This window comes from Lissotriton vulgaris, chromosome 1_1 (assembly GCF_964263255.1).
Source record: "Lissotriton vulgaris chromosome 1_1, aLisVul1.2, whole genome shotgun sequence".
Classification (NCBI taxonomy): Eukaryota; Metazoa; Chordata; class Amphibia; order Caudata; family Salamandridae; genus Lissotriton; species Lissotriton vulgaris.
The window spans coordinates 1461415182-1461428774 of NC_141685.1; positions in this window are offsets into that span (position 1 = coordinate 1461415182).

Here is a 13593-nt window from a genome sequence, read left to right on the forward strand (position 1 = left end):
GACTATTTGGTCACACTACCTGACATGAAAGAACACCTGGATAAAATATACCGTTTCATTAGAACGGGGGAGGGACCCGAGTGTATAGAACAGGCCATGGAACACAGAAAGGTAGGGGTTAAGAACTACATTCTCCACTTCATGATTAACTGCCTGATCAGGGAACAAGACCAAGGAGAAAGGGATGTAGAGCATGGTTTGATAGAATGGAGTGATAACATAGATGCCGGTCGACATGATAAACAGGGACAGACAGATAGCATGTACAAGAAAATACGAAAAGAAATATTAGCAATACACAGAATATGGTCTGACGAGAAGAATGAGTCATCAACGGAAGAGTTAGAGTTAGAAAATGAGCCAAAGGACAAAATGAATTATGTAGGTAAAGCACGACAGTTTGACAGGCCCAAGTGCCTCGACTACCGTAAACAAGGCCAGGCTATAAAAGAAAGATATTCCCTTGAAAATCTATTCCAAGCTACTGAAAAAGCACTGAAACGACGGATAGAGAACGAGCGATCTCACACCCCACACGAAATGGAGTTGGCCCGGTCAGCCACCCAGTGGGTGTCCAATTCTAATATATATAGCAATGATATAGTGGCCCAAACTTTTTTGAGCCTTCCGCCGAACGAACAGCGTTTGGCTGGTATTTACATGGTCCAACATTTAATAACGTTGTATGAGAGTCAATATTCCGATCCCGGTCACTTGTATAAATTACTGGGCGACATCATTCTAGAAAGATGGACAGGCCTGGGTACTGATTTAATTAATGTCATTCTGGATCAACAACATAAGTACTTGAATTCTCTGACCTCATGCATGCTTCCCGCCCCACACCACGACAGAAAGCACCTATACATAGACAGACAGAACCCCCTACGAGAGGTACATCCCGTCAAAGATGGAAACAATGTGTTGCAACAGGTGTATGTTTACACCCCCTTAACGAAATTAGAAATACTGGAAATGAAAAAGATGTTGCCCTGCCATGATAAAGACCCGGGGGGGTTTCACCGTGAATTAAAAGACATTCTCCGCATCGGAGATTATACGTACGCTGACATCCTGAAACTATTGAAAGTACTGTTGCCTGCAGGTATTTATGAAAAGCTTAAGGAAAAAGACTGGGAGGTGGGAGAGAAAAAGTTAAGTTGGACAGAATTGGAAACAGAGGATAAAGCCAGGCTCCCGGGGGTTGGTCTTGGTGACAAAGCTGAAGAACTACCTGAACTCCTAATACAGGTTTTGCTGAGACTATTGATTACTAAAAAGGAAGACTGGGATGCTATTTCAGCCTGTAAACAAAAACCAGACGAGGACACAAGCGATTTCTATTCTAGATTCGAGAAATGCTTTGCTATTAATAGTGGCCTTAAGCCAGGTAGCGAATCATATCCACATCTTTTCGTGAGCAAATTAGTAGAGAATTCCTTACCCCAGATCAAGAACAGAGTACTGAAGGTTGAGAGTACTTGGCAAGCAAACAGCCCTTCACAAATGTTGCAAATGTTACAATATCACCAGAACAGGATTAGAGAAGAGCAGGATCAGGAAAAGAGACGCTTGAAAGAGACAAAAATGAAGGTGCTGGTTGCCCAAATGGTACCGGCAAACACGAGCAGAAATGGCACGATACCTGTCAAAGGGAACTGTAATTATTGCAAACAACCAGGTCACTTTGTAAAGGATTGTGCTGTCCTGAAACACAATATAGCTACAGGCAGAACTAAAGAACGACCACATCCTCGTAGACAGAATAGCACCCCTCAGAACACACAACAGACAGTAGCGAATTTTCCACCCCCACCACCGCCTGTTCATGCCACACAACAAATGTATCAGTACACGCAGTCAGACTGTCCAGAATACCAAGCATTCTCATATTCTCATGAAATAGCCTTGAGAGGGAAAATGGCTTGTCCCTTATTGAGGTTCCTGTAGATCAAGAGGGTCCCTATGTACATAGTCGTGTATTGGGACAAGACAGAAAATTTCTAATTGACACAGGGGCAAGCAGAACTACCATCAGCCATGACGAGGTTCCAGGGGCACTCCTCTCGGGCTCACAGAATGTTTCCCTGGGATTTTCAGGAAAGCCTATTGTTAATGAAGTCTCGAAACCAGTCTCCCTCGGGGTTGGTCCACTGTCACGTACCACAGACTTGCTACTGACTAAATCATGTCCTGAAAACTTACTTGATATAAAGACATTAAAAGAACTAGGAGCAGTTATTTGTTGTTCTCCGGAAGGAGTGTGATTGTTCTTACGTGATTTTAAAGGACATTATGTGTTGATAGATTTTGACCACAGACTCCAGAATGTACCACAACACCTATGGGCACAAGGTCCGACTGACGTAGGTTACATGCACATAACACCACACCGTGTTACTCTCAAAGCAGGAGTAGTGCTACCACGCATCCGACAATACAAGTTACCACCGGATGCCGAAGTGGCCTTATTGAAAATTATTGACAAACTCATTGCACATGGGGTGGTAGTGGAAACTGACTCGAATGTATGTAACTCACCTGTCATTCCTATCCTTAAACGATCAGACCCTAATGCACCACCAGTTTACAGACTAGTTGTTGACCTTCGAGAATTGAATAAATGTGTAGTACCGCAATACCCAGTGGTCCCAGACATTTCTTCCTTACTGACTGCTATTGATTCTGAGGCAACGTTCTTTACAGTAATTGACTTGAAGAATGCATTTTTCAGTGTTCCAATTCATCCTGACAGCCAGTATCTTTTCAGATTTAGTCTAAAAGGACGCAGCTTTAAATTTACGAGAGCTCCCCAAGGTTTTACAGAAAGTCCTAGCATTTACAGTCAAGCATTAAAAAGACAACTGGACAGTATTAATATGCCTACCGACACAGCACTGCTCCAGTATGTAGATGACATCCTGATTACAGCACGTTCAGAAACAGACTGCGAACATGCATCACTGACGGTTTTGCACTTTCTGGCTGACAAGGGGCACAAAGTGTCCCCTTCGAAGTTGCAATTCTGTGCACAGCAAGTGGTATACCTTGGACACTTGCTGTCCAAGAGGGGTAGACAGCTGACACAAGAACGCATTCAGTTAATTGCTAACCTTTCACAGCCCAAGACACAAAAGGAAGTACGGGCCTTCATTGGCCTCACTTCATACTGTAGGCAGTGGATTCCCCAGTATGCCTATCTAGCCAAACCAGTCATACAGTTGACAACACAGGAGGCAGCGTCTTCGACTGTCCTCCCTTGGACACAAGAACACACCATGGCATTTGAAGAATTAAAGAGAGCCTTATGTCAAGCGCCAGTTTTAGCGACTCCTTGTTACAGCAAACCCTTTATGCTTTTCGTAACTGAACGAGATGGAACAGCATTATCAGTCCTCACACAAGATCAAGCAGGAAAATACAAGCCTTGTGCTTATTTTTCTAGTACACTAGACCCAGTGGCCCAGGCTCTGCCGCGTGCCTGAAATCAGTTGCAGCAACAGCCCTAGCCATAAGACAAAGTGATTCGATAGTGCTGGGACACCCCCTGACAGTACAGGTACCGCATGCAGTGGAAGTTCTCTTGAACAGGACACAGACACAACACTTGACTGTAGCGAGACTGACAGGATATGAACTGACGTTATTTCAACCACACATAGAGATCAGACGATGTAACATTCTTAACCCTGCTACACTGTTGCCCTCAAGTACAGTAGACACCGCACCACACGACTGTGTGGAAGTAATGAATATAGTGACGAAACCAAGACAAGACCTGACAGACGTTGCGTTTCCAGACCCTGACCTAACACTCTATGTAGATGGTTCATGCATGAGAACGAGCACAGGAGAGTTAATGGCAGCATATGCTGTGACCACTGCTACTGAAGTCATAGAGACACAAAGAATAGACACACTGTCAGCACAAGCAGCAGAGCTTATCGCTCTGACACAAGCCTGCATAAGAGCTAAGGACTTGAAAGTGAACATTTATACAGATTCACAGTATGCTTTTGGCGTAGTTCATGATTTCGGAGTTCTCTGGAGGGAAAGAGGTTTCTTGACCTCTCATGGGGCCAAAATTCAGCACGGCCCGCTTATTCAAGCCCTGTTAGAAGCAATACATTTACCTGCAGCCATAGCTATCCTGAAATGCAAAGCACACACCAAAGCCACAGACACCATTTCCCAGGGTAATGACCTGGCAGACCGAACTGCTAAACTTACAGCCCAGACGCCAACAGACACGACAAAGACAGAGGTACCATTACTGACGAAGAGTATGACAGTCAGGGATCCTTCTCAAGATGTACTCGACATACAGACACATGCCACTTCAGATGAAATAAAGAAATGGACTGAACAAGGAGGGGTCCAGACTGACCAAGGTTGGAAGACTAAGGGCAAAGCAACATGGTTTCTCCCTGATTCCATGGTACAAGTGATCATAAACACAGCACATAGTCCAGCACACTTGGGAGAGAAGGCAATGATAGACAGCTTACAGAATATCTGGTTTAACAAGCACCTGCATGCAGCAGCGAAACAAAAAGTACAAACCTGTATGATCTGTTGCCAGTTCAATCCAGGTAAAGGCATCCCGGTGGAACAAGGCGGATTCCATCCTCCTGACCACCCTTTTGAGGTCCTCCAGATGCATTATATCCAAATGGACAGATGTAGAGGTTACAAGTATGTCTTGGTAGTTGTGTGTGCACTATCTAGATGGACAGAAGCGTATCCAGTCCCACATTATACTGCTGTGACAACCGCCAGGCAATTGGTGTGTGAATTCTTCCCTAGATACGGATTGCCTCGTGTCGTGTACTCAGACAATGGTCAGCCTTTTTCTTCTGAATTAATGAAACAAGTGTCACTTCTGTTAGGATATACTTGGAAGTTCCATTGTGTACGACACCCTGAAGCAGCAGGCCTTGTTGAAAGACACAATCAGACAATTAAGACAAAACTAGCAAAGATCTGTGCAGAAAAAGGCGTAGATTGGATGGTAGCCTTGCCAGTTGCCCTCTTTTACATGCGTATGGTAGCTCATTCCAGAACAGGCCTATCACCATATGAAGTGGTTTTCGGTAGACCGCCGAACATGTGGGGTACGCCTATGCCTAAGAAAATAACTGATGTTGACAGTAACATGCTGACAGATTACCTGGCTTCCTTGATGTCTGCACTACGCTCTTGTCGTTCACAGGTTGCCGCCGCCTTCCCTGACAACACCCAGGTCAAGGAGTACGCCATCGTCCCTGGTGACTTTGTTTTCGTCCGGAATTATCGATCAAGCCCCCTTGAGCCGCGTTGGAAGACACCGAAATTAGTGTTACTGACCAGGAGGACAGCCATCAAAGTCGAAGGAAGAAAAGGTTGGCTCCGTGCCCATCACTGCAAAAAGTACTTTGGAAATTCTGGAACTTTGGTAAAGAACAATGACATTACAGACTTTGAGCCCCCTTTGCTAGAAAAGACTCCACAGCAAGAATACAGGTCCAAGTTACGATCTAGAAAGTCAGACAGCGTTTAATTGTTTAAGGTTAAGGTTGTTTAAGGTTGTTAATTGTAGGTAGTGAATCGGTTAGGCAAGTTTCTGACATGTATAGGATCGCGGACCAGAATAGTAAAAAGAGAAAAATGAAAGAGAAATACTGCAAGATATTACGCAGTAGATGTATAGTAACTGATTTTTATGTCTCTTCTGTGCATCACTATAATATGTATCAGCTTGATACTACATGTTTTCTTTCCTCCTATTGCCTCACGTATACACTCTTCCTTTAATGCAACCTTAGAGCATACATTTAGTGATCTGCCACCCCATGAACTGTCCTATCGACTAGCCCTGCGCAACAATACTTTTATTCGGATGTTGCACCGTTCCCATCAGACCAGCAATGCGACAGATTGCTGGGTATGTGGCCGACTCCCACCTTATCAGAAAGCGAAGGGAGTTCTGCCCCTAGTTCCTTTTCCGTTCTCCCACAATGGTTCGTGCGGAGCATGGTTTGCCTTAATGACATCGATAGACAGAAAGTCCACAGTTTACCAGGGCGACTGGATATGGGGAAACTTGAATAAAGTAATGAATGAAGCATGTTTTCCAGACGAAGACGAACTCCCCCAAAGGAAGGGGACCGATCTAGAAAATGAAGAGTATGAGCAAGGAAATGCTTCCCTCAGCTTTATAATGTTAAATGTTCAGCCCATGCAAAATACAGGTCCACCGTTTATTTCAGTCCTAACCGTAAAAGGCGATTTGTGCGTTAGAAAGAAAGGATCAGTACATATGGGACACAGTGAATGTAATACTGTAGTAGAGTTTACTGATAAAGGAAAGTCTTCTTTCAAAGCATCTCGCCATTCCTATTTCATTTGCGGTCAGACAGCCTATGTACATCTGCCCTTAGATTGGGGTGGAACATGCTATATATCGTTCCTGCTGCCCCCCGTCTTTCTAGCCCCATCCAATTATCATCGTGATTCACGACTAGAGCATGTTAGACACAGGAGAGAGACCGATTCCTCCGTGATTGATCAGACTGAGACAGCCTGGAAGCAATATACAGATTTCAATAGAGGATTCTTTTTCTTCATAGGTCCCGTCCAAAACAGTAAACTCATACGCAGGTTAATGAGAACTCTAGAAGCAGTTGTGAATGAGACTGCATCTGCTCTGGCGAACTTGACCCAGGAGCAGTCTGCTATGCGACTTGTTGTTCTTCAGAACCGTCTTGTTCTTGACGTCATCCTGGCAGATAGGGGCGGGGCCTGTAGAGTGATCAGCTCCAGTTGCTGCGTTTTCATTCCAAATAATGCGCCATCTGTGTACGCAGCAATAACAAGGCTCCACAAGATAGCTCATGATATACATCAAGACCCAGGCACATGGACTTGGTCCAGTTGGCTCTGGGGTGTAATATCGGCATGGGGTTGGAAAGTGTTGTCGTTCCTAGGAATGATACTGCTTGTGATATTCGGCTGCTGTCTCTGTTTGCAGTGTGGCCTGGCGATTTGCGGCCTGTGTGCCACTGCCTGTGTTCCACATCCGCATATACAAAGGATAAAAGATGAACTAATGATGCTGTATGATCCAATATACGGTCTCATGAAAATAGATGTGTCCTGAAGGGTACAGTAGGGGACAAGGAGGGAATGAGGAAAATGAAATTTTACATGGCCAATGTGTCCCCTGTATGTACCCTAACGTTTAGTGTATGTGCATGTCTCCCATGCATTTTCCCTCTATGACCTGCAATAATAATGCCTCTGCATTTGCGTCCCACGTTGGGATGTCAGTTACCAAGTCTTCCATGTAAGAAACGTTAATTCTGCAATGAGGCCCATGTTGCCCATGTGTTTGCATTGTGCACGTTTAAAATCGAGATGAACCCATTTTGTGGCTCAGCCTGAGCCAGTCTCCGAATTAGGGTTTTCATGCCTCCAGACACTCTGAGGGCTGCAGCTACGTATCCCTGACCTCTCGCATACTTCTGGCCAAGCCGAGAGGGGCCCAGCCCGGGGTGCCAAGACAGTATTTTGCACACAGTTATCTGCTTGCTCTACAGAATCACATTACTGCCTGGTGAAGAAGGTAAACAGAACCCGTCTGCAGAGATAGGGCCTAGCCTCTCTGTCTCCGTTTCAGTGATTTGCAGAGCTCGTATCCATAGAAAGCCCACGGCCCCCACACAATGAACGAAGAAATAGATGCCCACACCGGTTCTTAGTGATGAGCGACCTTTGCTTCAGATAATACATCCCGGACCTAAGATATCAGATAATACCAGACGTGCTGGTCGTCCTGACACTGAAGGCCTCCCTACTAGACCGAAAGTCAGCTCCCCCCAGCTTCCCCCAGTTACACGTCAATTGCACGTCATGACCAAGTTGCGCACACAAGTAGGGCGAAGTTCAAGCTGGCCATGCACCCCCTTCAGGTATCCACCCACCTATGACTATCTCCTATGACTCTTCAAGTGAACGCCCACATGTACGCCCTCTTGCACGCCCACATTTTCTTATCTCTCTTTCTCTTGCTCTGCCTAGAGCGCTCCTCCTCTATATACAATTGAATGTATAAATATTGTACTCTGTGAATAAAGTTTAGAAGACCCTTCCTGAACCTTAGTGGTGATGGAACCGATTCTCCCCTAACTCGAGTTATTGAAATAAAGCCCTTTTGAATCGGACACCACGGACTCTGCCTCTCATTTAATGCATGACCCATTGTTTAACTATAGAAATTATGACAGGGTAAAACTTTATTTATCACAGGGCGATAGCTGGACTGCATGGGTAGTGCTCAGGGGTTTGTAGAAGACCATGAGTTATTGCCTGGGTCGATGCATGAGTGCATGGGTACTGACAGGATGATTAGAGTGCTGCAAAGAGAGTGTATGGTGAACCTATAAGTGCTTGGGCTTTGGGGAGTGATTGGATACTTGTCAAAAATACTTTTATTTGATTTATAAAAATCATAAAAGGGTGGGTCTTACCACCATACAAACAGCATATACGTCAAAAGCTCAGCATGAAAACAAAATTAAAATCACCAAAAAAAAATCATAAAGTTAAAACCTAATCTTGACAGGTTTAGACAAATACACAATCACAGTATACTATTATAAAAATGTGGCTGAGGGAAGACAAGGCTGTCTCGTTGGAGCTACTAAACAACTAATAATTGGTCTAGGAAAAAAGCGAGAACTTTGGGGAACGAATGAGTTTGGTGAAAAATGCACATTTTAACTTAGAAAGGAGAACACAACCTAGAGAGGTGAAAGCGAGGGAGTAACCATTAGGAGGGGGAGTGGGAGACCTGGGGCAGTCGTGATGAGGCCGGTTGGCCGAAGTCATCGTTAATTATTTCCTTGTTTTCTAGCTCTTTTGCAGCATGAGCCAGGAATTTTATGGTTTTGCAGGCTAATTGTATCCGGGACCCGCTGAGGCATTCTATCACAGCCGCCCTACAAGTTCTCACCTGGGCTTCTCTTAGAAGTGGTAGCAAAAGCGTCTTCCTTGTTTTCTGCAATGCAGGGCATATGCATATTAGATGCAATAAAGACTCCGTGGGGTTGCCACAGAGACGACAGGCAGAAGTTGACCAGGACCGTTGCCAATTGGGGGTGAGGTCTTTACTCAAGAAGCATCCCAGCCTCAGAAGGCTTAATTTCCTCTTATAGTAGTCCCTAAAGCAGTCTTGCAAATATGGCTGAGGTTTCAGATGTTTGTAAGTTGACAACACGATCCAGGCATGGCTTTTTCTGGCCACTGCGGCTTTGTCCATTAGCAGTGATGCTTGTTTGATGGCTTTGTTGGTGAATTGTTTAAAGGCGTTGTATGATATGGGTGAAAGCCAGGTTTCTTCCAGCTTTAACGAAACCAGCGCTTGCCTGAGAGATTTGTATATTGAATTTGTAGATCCGGCCTGTTTTTCTACCTCTAGCCAGCAGAGATGTGCTAGGGTATCATCTTCAGCATCCCTCATGCGCCAGTAGTATTTGGCCAGAGCACCTTGTCTTGCCGGAGTCTGATTAGTTAGTCCATATTCTAAGCGTATTTGGGCTTGTGAGATGTGTCTTGGAATTGAGAAGAGGTTTTTAAACAGTCTGGATTGGGCTAGATTTAGCACTGTGGAGTCCCTGGTTGCCATCATTTCCGAGCCATATGTAAGCGATGGCAGGAATTTGGCAGCTACGATCTTTAGCAAATGGCCGGTAGAACTGCCACTTCGGTGTGTTTGTATAGTTTTAAAGGCGAATTGAAGCTGTTTGGCTTTTGATTTCCCCAGTTCTAAGTGGTGATTGTACTTTAATTGATGGTCAAGTAAAATGCCCAAATATTTATATTTATCCACCTGTGTCAATTTGGACGAATTTATCCTCCATACGAATTTTGTTTTTTTATTTCTGAGGCTGGGGAAGCATAAGATATTTGATTTTTTGAGGTTTATGGTTAATTGTGCTTTGGTGATATATGACGCGAGTTGGGAAATCAAACGTTGTAGGCCGATCGGGTTTTAGAGAGAAGCACAATGTCGTCTGCATATTGTAGACTAACAATGGATGTTTGTCCCAGTTTTGGTGGATCTCCCTGGATTGTACGTAGATCACTTTCTAGGTCTGCGGTGTAGATGTTAAAAAGGCTGGGGGCCAACACGCAGCCTTGTTTTAGGCCATTCAAGGTTGTGAATTTCTTTGTTAAACTTCGGCCATCTCCTTTTTTTATTTGAACCCAGGTATGCGAGTATAACTCTATTATTGCTCCCAATAGCTTTGACGGCGCGCCCCAGGCTTTCATTTTGGCCCAAAGTTCAGATCTGGGGACTTTATCGAAAGCCGCTGTCAAGTCTAAAAAGCAGGTGTAAAGTGTGGAAGAGCTATCGATTGCCTTTTTAGCCAGTAAGGTTAGCGCGGATAAGTTAGTGAGAGTGCCCATTCCTGCCCTAAAGCCTGTTTGTGTCGGTGGGATTAGCCCTTTTCCGTTGACCCAGAGTTCCAGGTCTACCAAAAGATTGGATGCGTAGATCTTGGCCTCTACGTCTATTAAGGCTATTAGCCTATAGTTATTTGGATCTGAGCGGGCTCCTGATTTATGTATCGGATGTAAAATACTGCCCCTCCAAGAATCCGGAATACTCCCGGTGCTTAAGCTGTGGCAAAACAAAGGGGATAGTTGGCTGGCCCAGAACTTTGGATCTTGCCTGAATAAGGCGTTGGGGAGGCCGTTTGGACCAGGGGCTCCATCTGCTCTCAAGTTTTTTATGATGATCAGTACCTGCGTCGTCGTGATTTGATCGGATTCTCCTGTATGCTCCACTGTCAGTGGTTTGCAGGTGACTTTAAGGTCGGGGAACTTTGATTCTGCCATTGTACTCAGGCTTTGAGTTGTAGTAGTCTCAGATGGTGGTGCCAGTGTGTTATCAGTGGATGTATCGTGGGTGAGGTTGTATAGTGAGTCAATGTGGCTGCACCAGAGTTGGTCGGTCATATCTGAATTAAACTGCCGATGTTTGCCGTTTAGCATGAAATTTATTTTTGCCCAAAAATCTTTGCAGTTCCGCTGTTTGCTTGCATGGAGTATAGTGCACTCTAGTTTTTCCATGTGCATTCGTTTGGCCATTTTGGTCTCTCGTTTTAGCTCTTTTTTTAAGGATTGGATTTTTTTCAAGGTTTCTTCTGGTAGTTGAGAATCCTTTTTACGTTGAGCCCTGAGATAAGTGTTCATTTGTCTTTTTAATAAGCGTAGTTTTGGAGTGTACCATTTCCCTCCTCTGTTTCTTATTGTTTTTTGTCCTCTGCGTTTGCTTTGGTAAATCTTATTTATATCCACCACGAAGGATTCCCATGTCCTAACTATGTCTTTTGACGTGGGTGGGGGTGACAACAGTGAGTGGCAAGTCTCCATTAAGTTCGAAATGTTCTCTTCGTTCCAATTTAGCCTTTGCAGATTGAAAAGTTGAGAGTTTAAAGATAAAGGCTGCGCTTGCTCGGACTTAGCTGGCAAAGTAGTTAGTACGAAGGTCTGTGGGTAGTGATCACTTTCTGCCCGTGCCTGAATATTAAAATCTTTGATGTAGGTGAATAGGTCGGGGTCAGCCAGAGTGTAGTCTATTGTTGAGCCTGAAGTCTTGCTGACCCTCGTTAGGGCCGCCGGTTTGTCCAAGAGGCCCCTTCCGTTTAGGGTGTACAAGTGAAGGGATTCCAGTTCTAATGCGCATTTCCTCCCCATTGTGCTTTTCCTGCTTTGGTTGCCCTGTTGCGGATCGATGTGGGTAGGGAGGATTCCCTCATTGTCCTGCATTAGATTCATGTTGAAATCTCCTGTAATCAGGATGTTGTCGCTCGGGTAGGTGGATTTTAATGACTTAATTGCTGTAATTAGTTGTTTTATCCTTTTCCCTTTGTGTTTTCCACCAGGGTGCATGTATAAATTTATGATCAGTAAGCCCATGGTGGGCAAGATGTCAATTTTGATACATTGCATCCATGTGGAATGTAGTTCGATGCAGCTGGATGGCCAAAGGAAGTCAGTGGATATGAAAATAGATAGGCCGCCCTTGGCCCTGCCAGGACGTGCCTCCTTAAGTGCTGGTGTGAAGAATTCTTTATATCCCACCATCGGAGTGTTTTTTGTCAGCCATGTTTCCTGAAACAAGAGTAATTGATACTGGGTGATGAATTCAATGAAGTCATCTTCCTCCAGTTTTGTGTTTAGTCCGTTAACGTTCCAGTGATTGGATACGTTCATCTGTACTGACTGGATGATGATAGTACTGCAAGGAGAGAGCATGGCGAAATTATAAGTGCTTGGAATTTAGCAGAGGGATTGGATAAGTACATGGTGCTGACTGGGTGATTGGAGGAGTGCATAGGCAGTGGCAGGGAAATGGTTGGACTGCATGGGTAGTGCTCAGGGGAGGACGCCGAACTGCTGCTCCCGGCTCTCGGCTCTCGGCTTGCCGCTTGCCGGTCCCTGATCCTTGGTCCTTCAGTTTTGAAGTTGGAGGTGGAGTTGGAGGTGGAGGTGGAGGTAGAGCTGGAGCTGGTCTGCGTTTAGAGTCCAAAGTTTGTGGTCTTGAGTTTGGCCGCTCGGAGTTGCAGCAGCCTTTTGCTGCGGCCGGAGACTGTACCTGGCTGCAGAACCATCACGGGCGGGGGCAGTGTGGGCTTTTGCATCCTTGGCCCATCTTTTGCCTCCCCGGTGCCTGGTTGAGTGCAACCACAAGTGCAACCATGCACAACCCATAGGGCACAGCTCGGGGATTGCCTGGAAGTCGGTGAGTTCTGCCCTGGACTTAAACTTGGAGCTTGAGCGGGACCTGCTTGTCCGCTCGTAGTGCGAAGTTGCTCTGTTGATGCAGAGTATGGGGGTGCAGAGCTGCAGTACTGCAGTGGTGCTGCTGCAGTGCTGCGGTTTTGCATCGCGGTGAGGTGGGATGTGAGCAGGGCGTGAGCAGGCTGCGGGGGGGCAGGGAGGGCCCGTGCCTGGTGTGCGGTGAGCCCAGAGTGTGAATAACATTGGATTAAACCCAGATCTGTGACTGGGAGTGAATGTTTTGCCATTATGCAACATTCCGTCCATCATCTTGTGTGTTTTGTGGTGCGACAGGCCCAGCTGCCAACTACAGCACTGCAGCTAGCACTATGGCCAGACCACTAGCAAGCCATTAACAAGCCACTACCACAGCCGCGGCGGGCCACAGGGAAACACGAGTGGCCAATCACAGCGCTGTTGCCATTTGGAGAGGCAGAGCAGTGCAAGAGATAGGCAGACTTAGGAGATGCAACACCGACTACTCACTGCTTACCAAAGGAGTGGCCAATAAGAACGGATTTTGAGCAGTACTGGAACAAGGGGGAGAAAAGGCGTCCTCTCCTGGGACGAGTCTCAATCCATCTTAAATCCCCCAAAGCAATTGTGCCCGAAGTGGAGAAGCACTGAAAAGACCGATTGTTCACTGCTGAGCCCAGACCGGGCCTTCCATTCCACCACCGTCAGACCTTCCCTTTTCCTGCTAAAGCAAAGGATGAGATCAGGGAAGCTGAGGTCTGCAGCCCCACAAAAGAAACGGAAACGGAG